This window comes from Arvicanthis niloticus, chromosome 4 (assembly GCF_011762505.2).
Source record: "Arvicanthis niloticus isolate mArvNil1 chromosome 4, mArvNil1.pat.X, whole genome shotgun sequence".
Taxonomy (NCBI): domain Eukaryota; kingdom Metazoa; phylum Chordata; class Mammalia; order Rodentia; family Muridae; genus Arvicanthis; species Arvicanthis niloticus.
Genome location: NC_047661.1, coordinates 40,375,334 through 40,398,934, shown reverse-complemented (window position 1 = coordinate 40,398,934; position 23,601 = coordinate 40,375,334).

Sequence of the window (23,601 nt, the reverse complement as noted above, 5' to 3'; positions counted from 1 at the left end):
TCTATTATTCTTCACATCTGATATCAATAGTATGTAAAACTGCCCTAGTATGTGTAAATAGTACATGGGAGTCTTAGAGCCTATGAGACAGGACTTCCCTCAGGATTATGTTAGTTATTATATACATGTATATGTATACATATATATAAAATATTATATATATATATATATATATATATATATATATGTTATATATATATAAAATATTATATATATATATATATATATATATATATATATATATATATTATTCTGTTAGCCACCCCCAAGGAGAAAGAGCTACAATCCATATATGACATGAATCAGGCTATGCTATATAAAAATGGTCTTATTATTGCATCTGAAAAAGCACAAAGATCAGACATTGTACAATATATGGGGCAACTAATTATTAGAACAACTATTAAACTACAAAAATGTGTATTAGATAAGGCAATTTAAAAACAACTACTTTCAGGAATTATTAGGGAATATTAATTGGCTATCATCCTACATTAAGAATAGCTAATTATGCACTAACTAGCCTATTTAAAAGGAAAGATGGCATTGGCTGGTCCTCACATATTATCTTGAGAGGCAAAGAAAGAAGTACAGCTATTTGAATCCAGATTTTTAAAAGGCATTATTGTATCGTGTGGATCCTTTGCTTCCTTTAAATCTACATATTTTCCCCCACTAAATCAGCAGTTCCTAATTTATATGTTGTGACCCTTTTAGGGGTTGAATAACTCTTTCACAGGCGTCCCCTAAGACAATATATTGAAAAGGACAGATATTTACATAATAATTCATAAAAGGAGCAAAGTTACAGGTATGAAGTAGCAATGAAAACAATTTTCTGGCCAAAGGTCATCCTAACATGAGGAACTGTATGTGTTTAAAGGGTGACAGCATTGGGAAGGCTCAGAACCTAAATTGTCTTCTACAGATATCATAACAGAGGAGGAAAAAGCTTCAGAATGGACTTATTTACATCATAAGGGTCATAAAAACTCACTGATTGCTTAATTCTTCTTGCTCAATTAGCAAATTAAGGGAGGGCCTGATGTCAACAATTATATGGATTTAATTCTTACTATATTTTATTACCCTTAACAATCAGTTTGTAAGAGTATTACCAAACTCTATGAAATATCAATTTTCCTTTGCAGACTAGTATCTAAGAATAGAAAATCATTATCTAGATGGCAAACTTCAAGATCTTCTCATATGAACTGAATTTGTGATTACAAAAATTTTTCAACCTTCTCCCGTTTTACAGGCAGATGCTTATTTTATCGATGGTGTATATTATTGTATAGGAGGGTTTCATGATCCAGATATTCATCAATCCATGAACATTTCTTTTTTTCTCAGCTTAACAGGTAAAATTTGCTCTTTTGATTAAACTATTACAGTTGAAGCATAAACCCTCAAATATTGTTTTCAATTCTGCTTCTGTTATAAGATTATTTCCAGTGTAGAAACTGCTTTAATTTTGTCTTCACATGCTGCTTTGTTCCCATGACTACAGGAACTATGGCAACTGGTTAAAACCTTTGTTTATTGCTCATATTTGTCCATACTCTAACCTCCCTGGTTTTATTGCAGAAGGAAATAAGGAAGCTGATGCCTTAACTTGCTCTATTTTTACTTCTCCCAGACAGGAACATTAGTACCTACTGTACACTAATGCTAACAGACTTCATGTACAATACCACATCCCACTTAGATAAGTGAGATATAGTGTGTAAGAATGGCCTATTTGGACCAACTTAACATTGTCAGTCATGTAGCTGGAGTTAACTCCAGAGGTGAAAAAACTCATAAAATTATAAGCCAATGACTATCACTCACTTGGCTCTTGTTCCGTGGATTCTATACCTATATGTTTGCATTGTTACATTGTCTTAGCTAAGTTTCCATTGCTGTGAAGAGACACTATGACCACAGACACTCTTATAAGAAAACATTTAACCTGACAGTTCTATATCAAGATCGATAGGCAGCAGGAAGAGAGTGAAACACTGGGCCTGCCTTGAGACTTCAAAGTGTGCTTCTAGTGACACACTTCTTCCAACAAAGCCACACCTACTCCAACAAGGCCACACCTTCTAATAGTATCACTTCCTGTGGGCTTATGGGGGCCATTTTTATTGAAACCACCACATCTATATTCTAAACTTTTCTGGGCTGTACCTTAATCTTTAGAAAATAATTCTGCAGTATACTATTTTCTTATATAAACTTTGGCTGTTATAGGAGTGTGTACTTCTATAAAAAACATAATGGACAAGTTTATAATAGTAAAACATTTTAGAACTCCTGTAAAGGATAAAATATTAATCATATTATAGACATTCCTTATAATCCTAAAGGCCAAAGAATAATTGGAAGAGCACATAGAACATTAAAACAACAATTATTAAGGAAATAAGAAGTGGGGGGGAACCAGGGATATTCTTGCATTTCACTTTCTTAGTTTTTAAAATTTACCCAAAGGTGATATATGTTCACGAGCTCAATAACATTTCTTTAAAGAACATTCTGAACTTCTTTAGACAGGCCTGTTTGGTTTAAACAATTTGAGACCTGGAAGCCCAGTTAGCTAAAAGGAAAATTGGGGAAGAATATGCACCTGTCATTGCACATGGATCCACTAAAACATTATGGGTTTCTCTTTGACTCCTGTGATTCTGGACCATCAGGGACAACAGTGAAAGGTTGGAAGAGTGGAAATCACCAGAATGATTGAAATGCTCCAGCTAATGAGCAAATAGAGATATCAACTATGTCATCAGAATTCAAGTCTGCCCACCTAGGCCAAATTAATGCCCTAGAAGTTATTCTACGGAATACACAGTGCCCTATGTCACATGAGAATCCATTTCTGGCAATGCTAACTGCTTTGACCTGTGCATTTGTAGTGAGTGCTTCTAATCATGTGTATTGTTCTTATGTTCCTCATCCTTCTTTACTTAAGCTTGTAGATCACATGGATCCAGCTCCCATTAGTTTTACTAATGACTCCTTGTTTATGCTTCGACCTTGGGACCATTTATCCATCTGAAGAAGAGGTGTTCTTTCTGTATTAAAAAGACTCCAGAATCATTAATCATACGAATCCAAACTATTCCCTAGAGTTTTATGATCAATATAATAATGTAACCAATAGTACTAGACATAGTTTGAAATCTGTTTGTACTACTGTTTCTTGTGAAAATCTCTATTTGGTCTAGATGCTGAAGTACAAAAGGAAAAAAATTGATGTGGTAATTGTGTAATTAATTGATTAGAGGCTTCATGGAAAATTTTCTTCTAACTCTCCTTGAGTGGTAGTGATAAAAAAAAATATAATGGAAAAAATATAATGGCCACCTACCTTTGGGCCTCTCCCACTTTCTTGATGTACCTCTCCTTGACCCCAATCTCTCTTCCCCTCCTTGTTTACATGTTCCAGCCCTCAACTTGGGCAGAGACCCGCCTACTCAACCAGAGGCTGCACTGGCCTCCAGAAGTCCAGATGAACTGCCTGCAGACCCCCACCCCCAACTCTCTTGGTGCCCTTAACCTATTATTTTTCCACACCCACTTGTCACCAAGTCTCAGCCCTTAACTCAGGCAGAGACCATATATTTGACCAGATGATGCTGGCTACTAGAGCATCCCCAACTCTGGTAGTGACCCTCTGCTCAAACACAGGCCACACTGGCCAGAAGATGAGTGAGGAAACAGAAACCAAGAAACAAAATACCCACCCAATAAAAACAAACTCAGAAATCAGCACCTAGACCTATAATCATCCTAAACTCAAATGCTTAGACACCAGCATAAGAATGCAATCAATGACAGCTGAGGTGATATGTCACTAGCAGACCCCAGATATTCTACTACAGCAATCCCTGAATATTCAGCTGCTGAAACACAACAAAAATAACTTAAAACCAAAATTAAGAAGATGGCGATAGAGGTCCTTAAAGAGGAAATGAATTAATGCCTTTAAGAAACAAACAAACAAACAAACAAAACAACAACAACAACAAAAAACAAAACCAAAAATTTGGATGAAATAAGGGAATCCCTTTAAAAAGCCAAGAAAGCCAAGGAAAACAAACAATTGGAAAAAACAAATGAAATTGTTCAAGACCTGAAAATGGAAATAAAAGCATGAAAATGGAAATAAAGAAAGCATGAACTGAGGAAATTCTGGAAATAAAAATCTAGGTAACCAAATAGGAACTACAGAAGCAAACATCCCAACAGAATGCAAGATATGGAGGAGAGAGTCTCAGGGGCTGAAGACATGATAGATACTTCTATATTAGTCAAAGAAAACGTAAAATATAAAAAAAATCCTGACAAACATCTAGGAAAGCAGGGACATTATGAAAAGACAAAACCAAAGAATAATAAGAATAAGAGAAGAAGAAGAGTCCCAGTTAAAGGCCCAGGAAATATTTTTAACAAAATAATAAAAGAAGGTTTTTCTAACCTGAAGAAGGAGATGCCTGTAAAGGTAAAACAATCATACAGAATACCAAACAGATTGGACCAGAAAAGAAAGTCACCTTGCCAAAAACATTAAACATGCAGAACAAAGAAAGAATATTAAAAACTGCAAGGGAAACTGACCAAGTAGCATAAAAACAGACAATTGGACCGATGGAACTGAATCAAAAACCCAGATATAAATCCACATACCTATAGGTACTTTATTTTTGATAAAAAAAAAAAAGCCAGAAATACACAATGAAAAAAAAAATGACAGCATCTTCAACAAATGTTGATGGTCTAACTGGATGTCTGCATGTAGAAGAATGGAAATGAATCTATATTTATCATCCAGCACAAAACTCAAGTCCAACTAGATCAAAGACCTCAACATAAAACCAGACACTGAACCTTATAGAAGAGAAAGTAGGGGGAATATCCACAAATGCGTTGGTACATGAGACAACTTTCTGAACAGATATCTGATAAGGTAAGCTCTACAAACAGTAATTAATGAGCGGGATATTAAAAATCTGAAATGGTTCTGTAAGGCAAAGGACACATGCAAAATGACAAAATGGTACCCTACAAATTCAGAATATTTTCACCAACTCCACATCTGACTGAGGGTTAATATCTAAAATATATTTTTAAAAACTCAAGAAATTAGAGACATACACATAAACAAAAAAATTAAAAAACTAAAACTCAAAATAACAACAACAAAAAAAAGTAATCCAATTAAAAATGGTGTGCACTCTCAGATGGCTGAGAAACACTTAAAGAAATGTTCAGCATCCTTAGCCATCAGGGAAATGCAAATCAAAATGACTCTGCGATTCCATCTTATGCCTGTCAGAATGGCTAATATCAAACTCACAGTGACCAGCCCCTTAAAGAAAACTGACTCTTTTCCCACGCCAGCCAGAAGCCATCAGTTGTGGAGACCTACACTTTGGCATCCTTATCACAACTCTAGAAGTTCTTTGATTGCTTTCTGTCTAGGCTGGTTTGTTTTTTTGTTTTTTGTTTTTGTTTTGTTTGTTTGTTTTTTGTGTTTGTTTGTTTGTTTTTTAGTCTTAGGGTGAAAGTGGGGTTTTTACTAAAACCTTCTGTGTTCTTCTTTCTCAAATGTGAGTCTACAGTCATCGATACCACTGCAAAAGTAGCTTCCTTGCCCTTTACAGTCAGTGGGAGCAGGGACCATGGTCTTTTACATGGTTTCTGGTGCCAGTGCAGACCATGAACATCCACCTTGTCTCCAGCATCAGTCAGTGCACTGACCTCAGTATGGTTTCAAGTGGCAGCACAGATCACTGATATCAACACTGCCCTCTGCCACAGCATGGGCCACAGACACCATCATAGCCCTTGGTGGTAGCATGGCCCAAGGACATCAACATGGCCTCAGACAGCATGATAGATCATGAACATCCACATGGCCCATGGTCTACAGACATCCACATGGTCCATGGTTGCTGTAGTACCATGGGCATCCACACGAACCTCTGGCTTCATCATGACCTGGGGCATCAGAACACAGAGACCAACATGGCCTCTTGGGGGCAGCATGGACCATATATTTCTTTCACAGAGGTCCAATTCAGAAAATGAATTGTTCTTCATTTTGATCTTCCTGTCATTGCTCAGAATTGGGCAACAGGGCTGTTGAACAGCATGTTCAGGGGCTGAGTCTGCTACAAACTCCAGGCTACTATTCACCACCCTATTGGTATCCTTAGCAAGGACATGCTTCTCATCCACCCTTGGTAGTTTCTCATAGCCCTTGGTAGTAGCACAGGGCAAGGCTACCATCCATTAAAGCCTTCTCTCACATCTGTCACAGCCATAGCATCTCTAGTTCTGCCTTTCTCCACGAAGCTCTCACTGTTCCATGTCTCCATCTTTTCCACCTCTCTGTTGCATATTTGTTTGTCCTAGGGGCACTGGAAACTGTAGTGTGTCACATAGCATTTTTTTTTTTTTTGGCCCCAACAGCTTTACATGTAAATATTTATTGCAATGAATTCTTGGTCTTGTTCAAGGTTTCTGGTTTCTGAAGCACCATGAACACCAACCTTTGCCAAGACTCATCTAGAATATCCTGCTGTTGCCCAGAGTCAGGGTGATGTTATGGCTAACCAGGACATCTACGGTCGACATATGGGAGCCCCTAGAAGCTGTCCATCTCCCTGCTTTTGATATCTGCAATCCCAGGGTTCATCATATTCCACCTTTGGGCTTGTAGCCTGTAACACTTTTTGTCTCCTGTCTGCCCATCTCAGGACAACCAGCATGGCCTGCAGCCACAGCTGCTCCCTGAGGGGGGCCAGCTGGGATCCTACTAGCTCCAGGCCTACTCAGTAATGATATGTTTCCTCAGGAACTCCAGTCACTTCACACCACTCTGTTTGAGGTGCCAGCTTCTGGACTTGACTGTTGTGCTTGTAGGCTACCAGTGGCATTGCTGCCCTGAGCGATTCATCTCCCACCAGGGTAAGCAGCACAAGCTCAGCCATGACAGCCCCATGCTGAGAGATAGACAGCGGGCCTATTCAGTAATGACCTGTTTCTGTGGGAGCTCAAGGTAGCTGCACATCTACCTGTCATCAGTGCCAGTCACCCCACAGCTGATCAGGCATGACCTTGCAGCCTTCTGGCTGAGATGCAGAGGTAAATGGTGTAGATTCGTCATCCTCTGCTGCCAGGCTCTATTCTACCACCTTTCACTTCAATTTTATGAATTTGCCTTTTAAAAGCATCTTCCCAGAGACTTGACATTTTCCTCCTAAGTTGTTCCTGAGCTTTTGTGGGCTCTGCAGACTTCTTTTCTACCACCACCGAGTCACCCTCCAGAGACTTCACGGGTGTTTCAGACTCCTCAGAGTTCCATGCCAGCAGCCACTGCAGTTGTTAATATATATATATATATATATATATATATATATATATATATATATATGTATATGTATATGTATATGTATATATACATGTATATATACATATACATATATATACACATATATATATGTATTACTATAAACTTGCTCCTTAGAACAGCCTATTTTGTCCCACAAGTTTGGGTATATTGTATTTTCCTTTCATTTTCATTGAATTCTATAAAGTCTGATTTCTTAATTTCTCTCTTGACCTATTTTGGTTCAGTAAAGAGTTATTCAGTTTCTATATATTTAGGGGATGTCTGTTGTTTTGTTCTTATTTTATGCAGCTTTAGTGTGTGGTGGTCAGAAAAGATGCAGGTATTATTTTGTTTTATTTTTTTTTTTTTGTATCTGTTGAGACTTGTTTTGGAGAAAGGTGCAGAGAAGAAGGTATTATATGTGTGTGTGTGTGTGTGTGTGTGTGTGTGTGTGTGTGTGTGTGTGTGTTTGAGTGAAATGTTGTATAAACATCAGTTAGGTCCATTCAGTTTATAACATCAGTCAGCTTCAGCATCTCTGTTTGGGTTTTGCCGAGATGACCTGTCTATTGACGGGAGTAGAGTATTGATTTATCCCACTACTGGTGTGTAAGGATCTATATGTGATTTAAGATGGCATAATATTTCTTTTACAAACTCGAGTGCCTCTGTGTTTGGGGCACACATGTCAAGTAGTGAAGTGTCCTCTTAGTGGATTTCCCCTTTGATGACTATGTTGTCTTTCCTTCTTTCTTCCGATTAGTTTTGTTCGAAGAAGTCTTTTGTCAGATATTAAAATGGCCAGCTAGCTTGTTTCTTAGATCCATTTGTTTGAAATATATTTTCCCAATCCTTTACCTTGTGGTGATATCTCTTTTGATGTTGAGGTTTGTTTCTTGTATGCAGCAAATACAGATTGTAGTGATTTGAATGAAAATAGTTCCATAGGTCCATAGGGAGTGGCACTATTAGGAGGTGTAACCGTTTTGTAGTAGGTGCAGTAGTTTTGGAGGAAGTGTCACTAGGAGTAGGCTTTGAGGTTTCAGGCCTAGTGATTCCCTCTCTTCCTGCTGCCTGAGAATCAGGATGTAGAACTTTCAGCTACCTTTCTAGCACCATGTCTGCCTGTGTGCCACTATGCTTCCTTCTGTGATATTAATGGACTAAACATCTAAACTGTAAGCCAGCTCCAATTAAATGTTTTCCTTTATAAGAGTTTGCTTGGTCATGGTGTCTCTTTACAGCAATAAATAAATAAATCCTGTTTTTTTGTTTACTCTGTTAGCCTGTGTCTTTTTATTAAGAAAATTAGACCATTGATATTAAGTGTTGATGTTGATTCCAGTTACATTGTTGTGTTTTCATATTTTTCACTTTGCTGATCTAGGATTATTTATTTCCTCTGGTTTCTTGTCTGTATTTAACTTCTTTATGTTGGAATTCAACTTGTAGTACCTTCTGTAGGGCTAAATCTGTAGATAGATACTGCTTAAATTTTTTTTTTTTTATCATTGAATGTCTTCTTTCTCCATGTACAGTAATTGAAAGTTTTGCTGGGTCTAGGCTTGTATCTGTGGTCTTACAGTCTGAGGCGCATTTCTTTAAGGCCTTCTGGCTTTTAGAGTCACCAATGAAAAGTGTAATACTAATAAGTCCTCCTTGGTCTTTTTCCCATGCTACTTTTAATTTTTCCTTCTTTGTTTTCTATGATTAGTGTTTTTACCATTTTGCGCTGAGGGAATGTTCTTTCCTGGTCCAATCCATCCAGTATTCTGTATGCTTCTTGTACCTTTATAGGAATCTTCTTATTTAGGTTAGAGAAATTTTTTTCTATGATTGTATTGAAAATATTTTCTGGGTATTTGGCCTGACTTCTTTTCCTTCTTTTATTTCTATTATTCTATATCTGGCCTTTTCATAATGTTCCAGATTTTTTGGATGTTTTGGATTAGAACTTTTTAAAATTTAACTTTTTCTTTGACCACTCTGTTCATTTCTTTTATGGTATCTCTAGTGCCTGAGTTTCTCTCTTGAATCTCTTCCATTCTGTTGGTGAAGCTTGCTTTTATAGTTCTTTTTCAGGCTCCTAAAATTTTTATTTTCATATTCCTTCAATATGAGTTTTCTTCAATGATTTTATTTCCACTTTCTGGTCTTGAATCCTTTTTATTAATTTCCTTGCACTGTTTGTGTTTCTACAGATGTTCTACTGCAGGGCTGGGGATAAGACTCAGACTTGGTGTTGGACTTGGAGGAATGGAGCGAAGAGGTGAAAATCTGCAGGTAGCCTACTTGCTTCCTTGGCCAGTATGCCCTGTGGGTTCCCAGGGAGTTGGGGACTAGGATAAAACAAGCAATGCGGGGAGGGACATTATGAGGAGAAGATATGTGGGTTCCACCGGAATTGGCAGTAGGGAAGGAAGGGAGGCAGCGTGAACTGTTATGTTGAAGGGCAGGGACTGAGACTGTCGGATTTGATTTTGTTGCAGTTGGATTAACTGCTTCTCTAGCTGGAGAGGCCTGTGAGTTAACACAAAGTGCCTGCTGGAATAGAGGGCTGGAATAAAGTAAGAAGCTGTGCAATGGGTAGGAGGATAAGATCTGGATAGTACACTCAAGTTGGAGGAGCTGAGGCAAAGGTGATGTGGGTGTAGTTTACCTGTTTTTCTGACTAGAATTTCCCAGGGGTTGTCAGATACTGCCCAACTCAGCTGTTACCTGAGAGAAAGCAACACACTATGGGACAGAGTGTAGAGGAGACCTGTAGGATCCAATACAGATGACGTGGGTGTAGGCATTCTGTTTTCAAGATGGAGATGAAGCTGGGAGATAAGTCTTAGGGAAACAAAAGGAGAGGGTCATTCAAACATGCAAGAGTTCTTTGACTTGTAAAGGTAATGCCATTTTTGCACACACACACACACACACACACACACACAAAGACCTGCTTTGCCAAAGAACATACACAAGTTTTCATAAAAGTTTCTTTAGCATTACAGGACTAAAACAGTCTACTTCATTGTTTTGGCTGAAGTAGAAGTTCAGTGGTTTTTCCAATCATGTCACTGTGTGGGTCTTTAGTCACTTTGTGTATGTTTTCAAAATGTGACACGTGAGCTGACAATGTCACAGATTATTTGGCTCTGCTGTTCTATTCCTACTTTGTTCTTGACACTAATCCTACTCATAACCTGAACTCTAACAGTAAAGTCCTTGTGTGGTGCTACAACAATAAATGTACGTGCTCTGAATTCTTGGAAAACAACCAGTTTTTATTTTGTGACTTCTCTGTGGAGTGCTCTAAACTACTTCTATGTGAAATATTATAACAGTATTAACGTTTTCACTGTGTACTTGATGAACTTGCTTTTCCAGGAACATTTGGGTTCTGCTCTGATGCAAGAAACTTCAGAGTTGTACGAATACACATCTCTGCTTCAATATTGTGGAATTAGATTTAGCAGAGGTAGAAGTGCTTTGGGTTTGCAAGTACAGCATTATGCTGAGTTTTAGTCTAGTATGTAAGTGCTAGTGATGGTAATGTTCTGCCTTCAATACACAGATTGGGGTTGAGATCTCTTCTACCACTCCTACTTCACTAGTGGCCAGGCGTACTGTCACTGTAATCAGTCCTGTGCTCTGGTTTCTTGTAAATAAATCACCATTTTTACGTATCTATTTATTTACTATTTATTTATTTATTTACAGTTCATCACTGTGAGAAATATTGGCCTAACAAAGTTCTTGCTCTTGTAAAAGTACTGCCATTTTTGCTGTGTTTTTTAAGGAACACGGTTTACCTTGAACATGCTCTCTGTGATTCTGATGCGAGCAACTTCAGAGCTGTAGGACCTTAATTGTACATGGAATTTAGTGTTCCCTCCAGTAGACATGCAAGGGTTCCCTGCAAATTTGCCACTGTGTGGTGCTTTAGTTCTTTGTGTGCTTGTGCTGCTACTGGTGAGAATGTATGCTTATTCAGTTACAGATATTTGTGTTGAGGTCTGTTCTTCAGTCTTTGTCCCTTCGGTGTCCACGTGGACTGCTATAATAGTGAACTTGTGTGTTGGGCTTCCCTGTGAAGCAGTCAGCACTTCTCTTTTAGTACTTAGCAGGAGCAGTGTAACAAAGCTCCCGCTCTTATAAAAGAACTGCCATTTTCATTGTGCTTTTATCAAACATGGTTTACGTAGGAACATACACATAAACACTGCTGTTCAGATGCAAGAATCTTCAGAGTGGTAGGAGAAAATCCATCCAGTTTGGTGTAAATAAGATACCATTTTCTCTACAGTAGACTAACAATGTTTTATGAAAACAACAACAAAAATCACCACTGTGTGATGTTTGTGTCCTTTCTCCTTTAGAAATGACACTTTGGCACTGTGGGCCACTAAAGTTACAGATTTATTTGGTCTGCTTCCAATTGCTGTCTTATTCTTAACCTTAACACTAACTTCAATCCTAAGCATGATCTTAATCCTAGTGTCCTTGAGCAGTGTTACACTAATGAAGCCACGTGCTTTGCTTTCCTGTTAAAAAAATAATTAGTATTATTTCTTTTATGTTACTTGGCTGTGGGGTGCATTGGTTCTTGCTCTTGTAATAGTAGTTCAGTTTGAGCTTTTTAATTTTTTTTAACACACATATGCATGTGCTGGTATATTCTGATGTAAACAACCTTGAGGTTGTAGGTGTAAATTGGTCCCTTTTTTGGTAAACAATATTTAGTCACTCCTGCAGTCACAGTACAAAGTTTTTGCAAGTAGGCCATTATGTTGTGTTTTACTCACTTGTGCATGGGAGCCTAAGTCAATAATGTGCAGTGCTTCATTAAGAGATATTTGTGTTGAGGTCTCTTCCTCCAGTCCTGTTCACCCAGTACCCAGGTGTACTACTACAATAAGAAACGCATGGGCTCTGCTCTTCTCATCTGTCAGTCACGGTTTCTTACAGCGCTACACTGAGAGCTGCATTGGTAAAAGAGAGTTTTTGCTCTTGTAAAAGTACTGCCTTTTCATTGCGTTTGAAACAAACCTTCTTTACTAAAGAAGATACGCCCTGGGGTTCTGATGCAGCAACTTCAGAGTTGTAAGAGTAAAACCTTCTACATCATCATGAATGTGCTGTATTTTGCCTATGATAGCAGTACAGTGGTATTTGCAAATATGCCACTGTGTTGTGTTTGAATCACTTGCAAGGGTGTTTTCTAAAAATGAGAGTGTGCTGCTAAGGTTAGAGCATTTTTTTCCCCACAGGTCTTCTACTGTTTTCTTGTTCATAACCCGAACCCCAACCCTAGTATCTTTGTGCAGTCCTATAGTAAGAAACTTGTGTGATTTGTTTTCCAATCACAGCTGTTCTTACAGGACTTCTCTGCTGTTGGAAAGTTTTCACTCTGTGCTTTGCTAATTTGCTTTCCCTAGGAATGTGAACACCTTTACTCTGATCTAGCAACGACTGGTTTAAATTAATAGAGATTTCTGTTTCATTGTGAATTGGCATTCGATTTCTGATCTGTTCTTTTGCTGAGTTTTAGTCAATTATGCACTGAGTGACAAAGACTGCAATGTGTACTTCTTCAGCTACAGATATTTGTGTTGTGGTCTCTTCCACTCTTGTTCTATCGGTGTCCAGGGGCACTGCTACCCACTGCTGCAATAATGGACTCATGGCCTCTGCTTTGTCTATCAGCCATCACTTCTTTTAAAGTAATTTGATGGAAGGTTCATTGGAATAAGAAAGTTTTTACTGTTGTAATTGCACTGGCACTTTGACTGTGTCTTTAAAACCTTGCTTTACTTAGGAATGTATGCACTACAGTTCTGATGCAAGTAACTTGAGTGTTGTGTCCACTTCACTGTAAAAAAAAATCCTTTGCTTTTCCATGCCATAGAAATACAATAGTTTTTACAAAGGTGACATTGTGTTGTGTTTGAGTCACTTCAGTTTTTTTTTTTTTTTTTTTTTGACTGAATGTGCAGATTCTTTGTTCTGTTCTCTATTGGTTCATGTTGGATTTGGTGCCACAGTAGAGATATATGTTCACCAAGATGCTAAGCCTTCATTTTCCAAAGGAGCAGAGGGGTTTCAGTCTTCTTGGAAAAAGAGGCTGACTCCAACTAGCTCACTCTAGTTACTTTTATTCAATAATTATGCAAAATTAATTAGGGCTGGGAAAGGTTCCAACTATCAAAGTTATCCTTGCTTCCTGACAGAGGAGACAACTCATACAAATCTCAGTCTCCTTTGACCATGGCTAGTCTTAATCAAAAGGAAGAACTCCAAGTTTTCCAAGAGTGTCTTAGGACAAAAGTTTATTCAGCTACAAGCTCTCACATAGTTCTAAGTGCAGGCTTTCGAGGGAGACATTTCTTCAAGGTTGAAACAGTCTCAAACCAATTTCTCAGCATTTATTGATTAACCCAAACATATCGCGGGCTTTACTGAAACATTTCACTCAAAGCCAGACACAAAGGCTTCACTTCACTCATCACTACATCCTTCTTCTGTTTTAAGCAGATGTGTTAGGGAAAACAATTATGTTGGAGATTATGAAGTTGTACACTAAATATGGCCTTTGTCTATTTAGTTGTCTAACAGTTTTATGAAAATAAAAGGCATACATTTCAAAGTTAATAAAGTTATCACAACAAAGAGAATTATAACAATTCTCTTTGAGCAAGAGCAAGAAACTTATCAAAATGATTCATGGGATTAAATGAAGCTACAACCCCTGCAAGACATTCTATAACATCTATACCTGGTACATCAGACTGCTTCTTTGAAAATGTTTCTATAATTTTTCTGCTGCAAACCATAAATCATTCGAGAAGAACTGGGATGATACAACAAATGCATTTTACTTTTTTTCCAGTCATTTTTGTTGTCATTGAATCTAAAGGGAATGATACAATAAGAAGTAATATTCCAATCCCATTTCAATGTCATTTGTTCTCTCAGTGGTTCCAACTGATCTTCAATGAGTTAGATCTTCAGTGATCTCCATCTTGTTTTAATTCAGGTCTTTCATGATCATTCCCCTATCGATCTTATTTTGTTGAGTGCAAGGTTCATGAGAATGCAGATGCCAATCTTTACAAACTCAGCAGTTTGAACTTCTTTGTGAAGAACAACTCCAGCTGTGATAACAGTAGCAACTAATGCAATGATTCTCAGGGCAGTAACAGTTATCAAACCTACCATCCATCCAGATCTTCTTAATATTCTTCTAGTAAGCTGCATTAGCATCATCACAAGTGAGTCTTTCCACAGTCTTGGCAATCTCACTGGTATCCAGACTTCTGGTGTTGCTCTAAGAATATATAAACTTTCAAAAGTACCATCTAAAGACACACTAGTGTTTACACAGGCATGAAGAGGACAGTGTGTACAAGTGATGCTATAATTATTAGAGTGCAATTTCACAGGCCCTTTTGCTAACAGAAAAGGTAAAAGCATACAAGCCACAAACATGTGACTTTGATCTAAATTAAAGGACGAATGAAGCTGATCATTATTAAAGTTCAACTTTTCAGTCCGTACTTCAAGTGGGTGAAAAGTACTTGCCAATTTCCACAAATTAGTCTGAATAGAATTACCAAATTTTAATAGAGGACCTGACAGTCCAATTCCATGCCACTCAATAGAGTCTATTAAAGTGGAGACAATGTCTATAGTTTCATTTAAATTGGACCATTGCCATTTCAATCCTAAGTGAGAATATAGTCCTTGACAGAAGCTATAAGAAGTCATAATCAATGACTTCTCCTTGGTATTAATAAGCATATTAATTAGTTTTATATTAATAAGCATTCAAGCTTTATATTAATAAGCATCCAAGCTTTATATTATTAAGCATTCAAAGATTTTTACTTATACATTACTGGCAATGCATCCAATCAGATTCCTTGTTAGCAATCCACGATTTACAAGATGGTAAATTTATGAAATTTGTGGCATTAATTTTTTGTCCTTCCAAATGCACAAAGCATAAGAAGTTTTTAATAAGAATTTTGGATAGTACTATGATTAACTCTAGATAACCAAATTCGAGAAGTTATACTTACACAGTGAATTGCATTACCCATACAAATAAGAATTCCTTTTATACCCACAGTATAATTTACAATTTTCTTATCATTGCAGGTTGAACAGGTCCACTATAGTCAAAAGACCAGGTAGCCAAGGAAATTATTGATCACCACAGGAATATCCATCCCTCCTGAATTTACTGCTTTATTAATTGGAAGATTAAGAATAAAGCCTAATAAGTATGATTTACCCCCATTACCTGGACAGTTACTACAGACAGCATGGCAAGAAACAAGGCTCTAGTGTTCAGAGGCTTCCTAGAGAGTCAAACCATTGTTTGTTCTCTTCATTAGCCAGTTTCATAAGCTGTCCCATATAGGACAATCATCTGTTTGTTTCAAAATCTTTCTTTGTTGTTTTTGCTGCTTGTGTTGTTTTTTCCTAGCCCTACACACATGAACATCAACTAATTCCTCCATTATCAATAGCTACAAAAGTCACACCAACATGGCAGCTTGCCAAGCAACTTTTGTGATTCATCCTCACACTCCAAGATCACTGGTTCCCCACAAATCTCATCTCTCTGCTCACACTCCTAACTTTTCTTCTGCCCAAATGTTGCCACACATTCACCACCAACTGACTCCCCTAAATTCATCAGCTGTCCATATAGACTTAGACATCAGACACTCTGAAAAAATTCTACACTCCCAGTTACAGAACATGCCTAAACGGAAGCCACCTCTTCTTTCTCTCTCACACACACTCTCATGGCCAAACCCTCACTTGCATGGAGGCTATCCAACAAACACTCTCTTTAAACTCCACTGAGACCTCCCTTTCTAAAGTCATGCTGTGTCAGCACTTAAGGCTCTGTTGCTCATGTCAAATTTTAGTTTTGGTAGAATCCACAATTTTTCTTCTCCTGTAGAAACAAAACCATAATCTCAATTCCATCATAATATCTTCCCTGCTTTCCATTCTGATGTTAAGACAGCCTTGTAATAAACAGGCTGATTTCTTTCTATAATCCAATGCCTTTCAGAAGCTGTTAGTTCTGTTTCATTAGCACTTAAAAATTGTTTAAAAGCTAGTGTTAATAAGGTAGGATATGTTCTACTAGCTGGGCTGCCTTGTCTGGACTCACTTGGAGAGGAAGCACCTCGCCTTGCAGAGATTTGAAATGCCAGGGTGCAGAGGATACTCAGAGGGACCCTCATCCACTCAGAGAAGTGAAGGGGGTGGGGAGAGGACTGTGAGAGTGTGTGACTGGGAGGGGGAAGCAAGTGGGATATAAAGTGAATAAGTAAAAAAAATTAAATTTAAAAACAAACACTTTGAAAAAATTCTGCACTTCCAATTACAAAACATAACTAAATGGAAGCCATCTCTTCTCTCTCTCACACACACACTCTCGTGGCCAAACCCTCACTTGCATGGAGGCCATCCAACAAACATTCTCTTAAACTCCACAAAGACTTCCTTTTCCAAAACCATTTTGCTTTTGGAATATTTATTAAGTTAATAAGGCATTGTTCAATCTATCTCTAGTGGTCAATTTTCTTGCCCGTTTTTGTTTTAAAAGCATTGCTTTTAATGTATGATTAGGGCTTTCCACAATTGTTTGTTCTGTATTATTATGAAGAAAATCTATTATGTTATATTGTGTTAAAATAACACAATATAACATTTATTTTAAAAATAACACAATATAACATTCATTTTAGTAGAAACATAAGCATGTGTATTATCAGTTTTAACTCATAATGGTATCCCTATAATAGCCATCATTTCTAATAAATATATAGTTATTTAATCCACTCTTTCAGAGTTGAAGGCAGTTACCCATTGAAACTTCGAGTAAGTATCAACAGTATGATGTATATATCTTAGCTTTTCATATTCTGTTAAATAAAATACATCTATTTGACAAATTCACCTTTAGAATTACTGTTGGGGGGTAAAGAAATTTGATTACATAAAGAACAATTCACTGAGAATTTTTTATTTAAACCTGTACTATTAATGTGATTCATTTCATGAAAGTTTGATGCTTCTAACATATTTCCTATTAATAATTGATCTATTTCATTATTACCCCGTGTCACTGGTCTATCAGTGCAGTATGAAAGTGAATATGAGTTATATAAATGGGTAATATCTGTCTCTAACTACCTGTTGCAATTGCATAAATGATAAGCTTAATTCTGAGTTATTGGGAACAAATTTAAGTGTCTATATGTAATACAACTTTCTTTTTGTAAGTTTAGAATCAGTAATTATACTGAGAACTTCAGGAAAATATAATAATTCCCTAAGAATTGCATACAATTCTAATTTTTTGAACCGAAGAATAGGGACTTTTAACTATTTTACTTATGTTTCCTAATTTATAACCTGCCATTCCTAATTTTCTTGCATCAGTGTAAAATGTTAAGCTCCAAGGATTGGTCATTTTTAACTATATATGGGAGAATCCATTCTGTCTTTTTTATAAACTGAAGTCTTTTGCTTTTGGAATATTCATTGCTAATTTCTCGAAAGTAATTACTGCAAGCTTTCTGTTAGTTATCATCAATTATCCATAATTATATAACTTGAGCCTTTGTGTGTGGGACTACAATCTCTGCCTGGTCAATTCCTGTTAACAGATTAAGTCTTATTCTGCCTTTTATAATTAATTCAGAATTTTTTCTATATAGGTTTTAAATTTTTTAGTCAGTTTATGTGCTAGAAATTCATTCTAAAATATTATCTTCTCTTTACAAAATTATTCCTTTACAAAAAATCATTCTCTTTACAAAAGTATGAGAATGAATGGAGGGAAAAGTAACTAAAGTACAGTCAAGTTTAGGGTCTAATCTCTCCACGCAGGCTTCTCATACTCTCTGTGCCATTTCCTTTTCTGCTTCAGCAGAAAACTGAGGAAATAATATTACAAATTATTTTTAGTGTTTGTTTCACAAAATATTGACATCTCTGGGTAGATAGAAGGTAAAGGAATTCCAAGCTGCAAGGAACCCATAGGCTAAATTACCCTATTTACAGCCCTTAAATCTGTTAACACTCTCTGTCGTCCAGATTTTTTTATTACAAATGCAGGAGAATTCTAAAAACTAGTAGATTCCTCAATATGTTCAGCATCCAATTGTTCTTGATCCAGATGCTCAAATTTTCTTTTGTTAAAAGCTACTGCTCTCTATACCAGCATATTTGTTAGCCATTTTAAAGGCAAGGCATATTATTAGCAGTGGCCCTTAGTCTAAAATTGCAAAGCCAGTTCTTGTTTTGTTCTGTTTATTGACAACCTATATAGCCTGTAATCATCCTTGATAATTTTTTGTAATAACTTTTTAAGGAATATAACCCATTTTAAACATTATTTTACAAGCTGTTTCTGAAGTTGAAGGGATGTTAATTTGGGTTCCATATTGTCCTAATTAATCCTTTCCCCATAGGTTTATGGTTGTATCAGCCACATGCAGGTTTAACTTTTACTTGGCCTTCTGGCCTTATACATTTGATCCAATCAACACTGTTTCACATGAGATGTGTTCCACTACCTATAAACACAGTGGAGATGTCTTGAGAAGGCCAGTTTTGACACCAAGTTACTTCAGAAACTATAGACACATCAGCCCCAGTGTCCGCTAACTTTTAATTTCAATACCATTCACCATTAACCTTAATTTTTGTCTTTCATCATTAGTGACAGTTTGCCAGAATACTTTTCTCCCGGTACTTCCAAATCCTCTTGTCCTATTTATTGAGGTTGCTTGACCTTTATGATAAGGGAGTAATAATAATTGAACAATCCTATCACTTGGCTATAATTGTATGGTTTTCTTAACATAAGCCATGCTTTAGTGTCACATTGATAATTGTCATCTATTAATCCTGGATGTACAATAAACCCATGAACTGTGAAACTACTTCTTTCCAAATTATCCCTACTGGTTCTGTAGAAATAAGACGATACACACCAGGAGCTATTTTATAACAAATAATTTGTGAAGACAGAGTAAGGTGTTTACCCAATGCCAAGTCAAGGGCAGCACTATCTTTAGTAGCATGCATTAAATCTCTAATACTCACTTTACATTTCCTGGCTGTTACTGACAGGATATCGCTGGCTTGTGTTGCTTGCTGTTGGGCGCTGAGCTAGGCCCCTTATCTGGTATTCTGCTGGTAAAAAATTGCCTTAGACATCTCTTACTGTTTGGCAGTAATTAGCCCAGCATTTGGCTTTTCCACATTTATTCCAAATTCTTGGTGGTATATTTTGCTAATTTTGAAATGAGGCATTTTCTTTAGTAAGAAAATGTCTACATTCTTTTTTTCAAAATGTCCAAACTTCTCAAACTCAAAGCATCACGTTTTCTGAGAGTTAAGACCTTTAGGTAAGGCTTGTCAAGTTAAAGTTCATCATATGCAGCAGATATAATATCAGCAGCAGCTTTAATCTATTAATATAGATTAAACTTGAATTTTAATGGTATTTATTTCCATATTCAAAATCCAAAGTTTCAAGTAGCACCTTTCTTATATCTGGATCTGCTATTGTTCTTTGCACTGCTGAAGTTAATCTTTGCAATAAGTCAGTGTAAACCTCCCCAGGACTTTGGGTAATTTTACTAAAAGATGTAGTCATTTTTCCTGGTTCCTCAACTCTATCCCACTCCCCTAAAGCCAAAAAACAAAACAAAGCCAAAACAAAACAAAACAAAATGAAACATTGTGCTACAGGGGCATCAGCAAGCTGTTCCTGCCCATGCCAGTCAGCAAATCGACCTTTACCTAAAAAAACCCGATCTTATTATATTTATTCCTTTAGCCTGATTATATTGTTCCATGGCCATTGATTCCTCTCTTCACCATGTAAGCTGTTGTAATTCTAATATAGCTGTTATTAAATCCTTCCACTCTTGTGGTATAATTCTTTTCTGCATAGCCTGATTGTTTATTATCTGTCTCACATAGAGTGCAATTCTTTGCCTCTTTTAATCACCTCAGATCTGCCCTATCTATAGGTTTCCAATCAATCTTAACATAACCTTGAGGATGTTGATTATCTTCTCGAATTTGCTGCTTTGTTACTGAAAACACTTGAGGTGTTAAGAGCCAGGCAATAATTCCTCTATGCTACCACAAGGTGGCGGCAAAGATCTATGATTAAACCCTTCTCTTTTTTAATGAGAGGGGCTCAGCTTGGTTTAATTCTTGCACAAACACTTTGTTGTTGTCTTTTATACCCTCCTTCTTATTTCAGGAAGTAACATTTTTCCCCTCCATAACCTTCCTCTTGTGGGAATAAACTTCTTTGTCTCACTAGCTTTTCTACTTGTCTATTTAAAATCTGAAGTTGTGCAGTAAATTCAAGGTCTTTTTCTAGGTCTATTTCATCTGCAGGAGGGGGAGGAAATTCTTATGTGTCTCACTTCCAGTTTCTTCCGAGGTAACCTTATTTATTGACAGATTCATCTGCTGTACATTAGGCCTCTATATTTCTGACTGTTCACACTGTAATGGTTCTAAGGCATGTTGAAATTAAAGTACATAAAGGCTAAATTTTTGTAGGTATTTCCTCTCCTCCTGGTGGGCCTGTCTTAAAGCCTTTAGCACTTGTTTCCATATAAAATAAAATTTTATTTATTATTCTTCAAAAATTTATTTATTCACTTTGCATCCCAATCGCATTTCCTCCTCCTCCCAGTACCACTCTTACAAATCCCTCCCCCTATTACACCCTCCTCAGGTAAGGGGAAGCCCCTGTTGGATATCATCCTACCCTCAGTCATCCAGTTGCAGCAGGACTAAGCATATCCTCTACTACTGAGGCCCAACCAGGCAGTCCAGTTAGATCCAATGGCAGGCAACAGTAAGAGACAGCCGTGCCAGTTGCTAGGGGACCCACATGAAGACCAAGGTGGACATCTACTACAAATGTGCAGGGGGACTAGGTCCTCCCCATCATGCTCCTCAGTTGGTGGTTCAGTTTCTGGGATGCCCCCCAGGGCCCATATTTGGCCAGTTGGCTCTGCAGATCTTCCTGTGATGTTCTTGACCCCTTCAGCTTGCTCAATTCTCCCCTATTCTTTCACTAGACTCTCTGAGTTCTGCCTAATGTTTGGACATGGGTCTCTGCATTTGTTTCTATCAGCTGCTAGATGAAGCATCTCAGGAGACAGCCAAGCTATGCTCCTGTCTGCAAGCATAACAGAGCATCATTAATAGTGTCAGCGTTTGCTCTCTCACATGAGATGGGTCTCAAGTTGAGGCAGTCATTGGTTGGCCACTGCTTCAATCTCTGCACGATTTTTATCCCTGCACATTTTGGGTTGAAGGTTTTGTGGTGGGCTGATGTCCCGTCCGGTCACTAGAAGTCCTGCCTGGCTACAGGAGGTGGCCACTCTAGTCTCCATATCCATTTGTTGGTAGGAATCTTAGCAAGGGTTCCCCCATAGACTCCCCAGAGCTGGACCCAACCCCTACCCTGTCTAGGCCTCCAGTTAGTCCCAGAAATGCCCTCCACTAATTGCCATTTTCACTTCAACCCCTTTCCCCACATCTGGCCCCATTCCTAATCCTCTCCTCACCCCCACTCCTAACCAGGTTCTCCTCTTTATTCATCTCCAATGACTATTTAGTTTCCCCTTCTGAGTGAGATTCCCTCATCCTTATGTGCCTTCCTTATTACTTAGCCTCTTTGTGTCTGTGGATTGTAGCATGGTTATCCTCTACTTTATGACTAAGGTCCACTTATGAGTAAGTGCATACCATACGTGTCTTTCTGGCTGTGGGTTACCTCACTCAGGATGACATTTTCTAGTTCCACCCATTTGTCTATAAATTTCATGATGTCTTTGTTTTTAATAATTGAGGAATATTCTACTGTGTAGATGTACCACATTTTCTTGATCCATTCTTCAGGTGGAGGACATCTATCTTGTTTCCACTGTCTGGCTATTATGAATAAAGCTGCTATGAACATAGGTCAGCAGGTGTCCTTGTGGTATAGTGGAGCATCTTTTGGATATGTTCAGGAGTGGTATCACTTGGTCTTGATGTAGAACTAGTTCCAATTTTCTGAGAAACAGCCAAATTAATTTCCATAACGGTTGTACAAGTTTGCACTCTCACCAGAAATGGAGGAGTGTTTTCCTTGCTCTACATCCTCACCAGTATGTGCTGTCCCTTGATATTTTTTTATCTTAGTCATTCTGATGGGTATAAGATGGAACCTTAATTTACCCTGATGACTAAGGACTTTGACTATTTATTTAACTGCTTCTTGGCTACTCGAAATTTCTCTCTTGAGAATTCTGTTTAGCTCTGTGCGCCATCTTTTAATTGGGTTATTTAGGTTCTTGGTGTCTAATTTCATGAGTTCTTTCTATACTTTGGATATTAGTCCTCTGTCAGATGTAGGGTAGGTGAAGATCCTTTCTCATTCTGTAGACTGCTGTTTTGTCCTATTGATGGTGCACTTAGCCTTGCAAAAGCTTCTCATTATCATGATGAGATTAATTATTGATCTTAGTGCGGTATTATGTTCAGGAATTTGTCTCCCATGTCAATGTGTTCAATGAAATTCCTCCCCCTTTTCTTCTATTAGATTTAGTTTGTTTGGTTTTATCTTGAAGTCTTTGATCCACTTGGACTTGAGTTTTGTACAAGGTGTTAGATATGGATCTGTTTGCATTATTCAATATGCAGACATCCAATTAGACCAGCCCCATTGGTAGAAGATGTTTTCTGTTTTCCATTGTATGGTTTTGGCTTCTTTGTCAAATATCAAGTATCCAGAGCTGTCTAGATATATTTCTGGGTATCTGATTCTATTTCATTGATCAACCCCCATCTCTATTTTTAATGGCAATATTATGCAGTTTTTAACAATATTGCTCTGGAGTATAGTTTGAAATCAGGGATGATGATACTTTCAGAAGTCCTTTTACTTGACAGGATTATTTTTAGCTATATTAGGTTTTTTTGCTTTTCCATATGAAGTTGAAAAAAAATGCTCTATCAAGGTTTGTAAAGAATTGTGTTGGATTTTTTTTTTAATGGGAATTGGGTTGAATCTGTAGATTGCTTTTGGTAAGATGGACATTTTTACTATGTTAATGGATTGGTAAATCTACTAGCATGGGAGATCATTCCATTTTCTGAAAGCA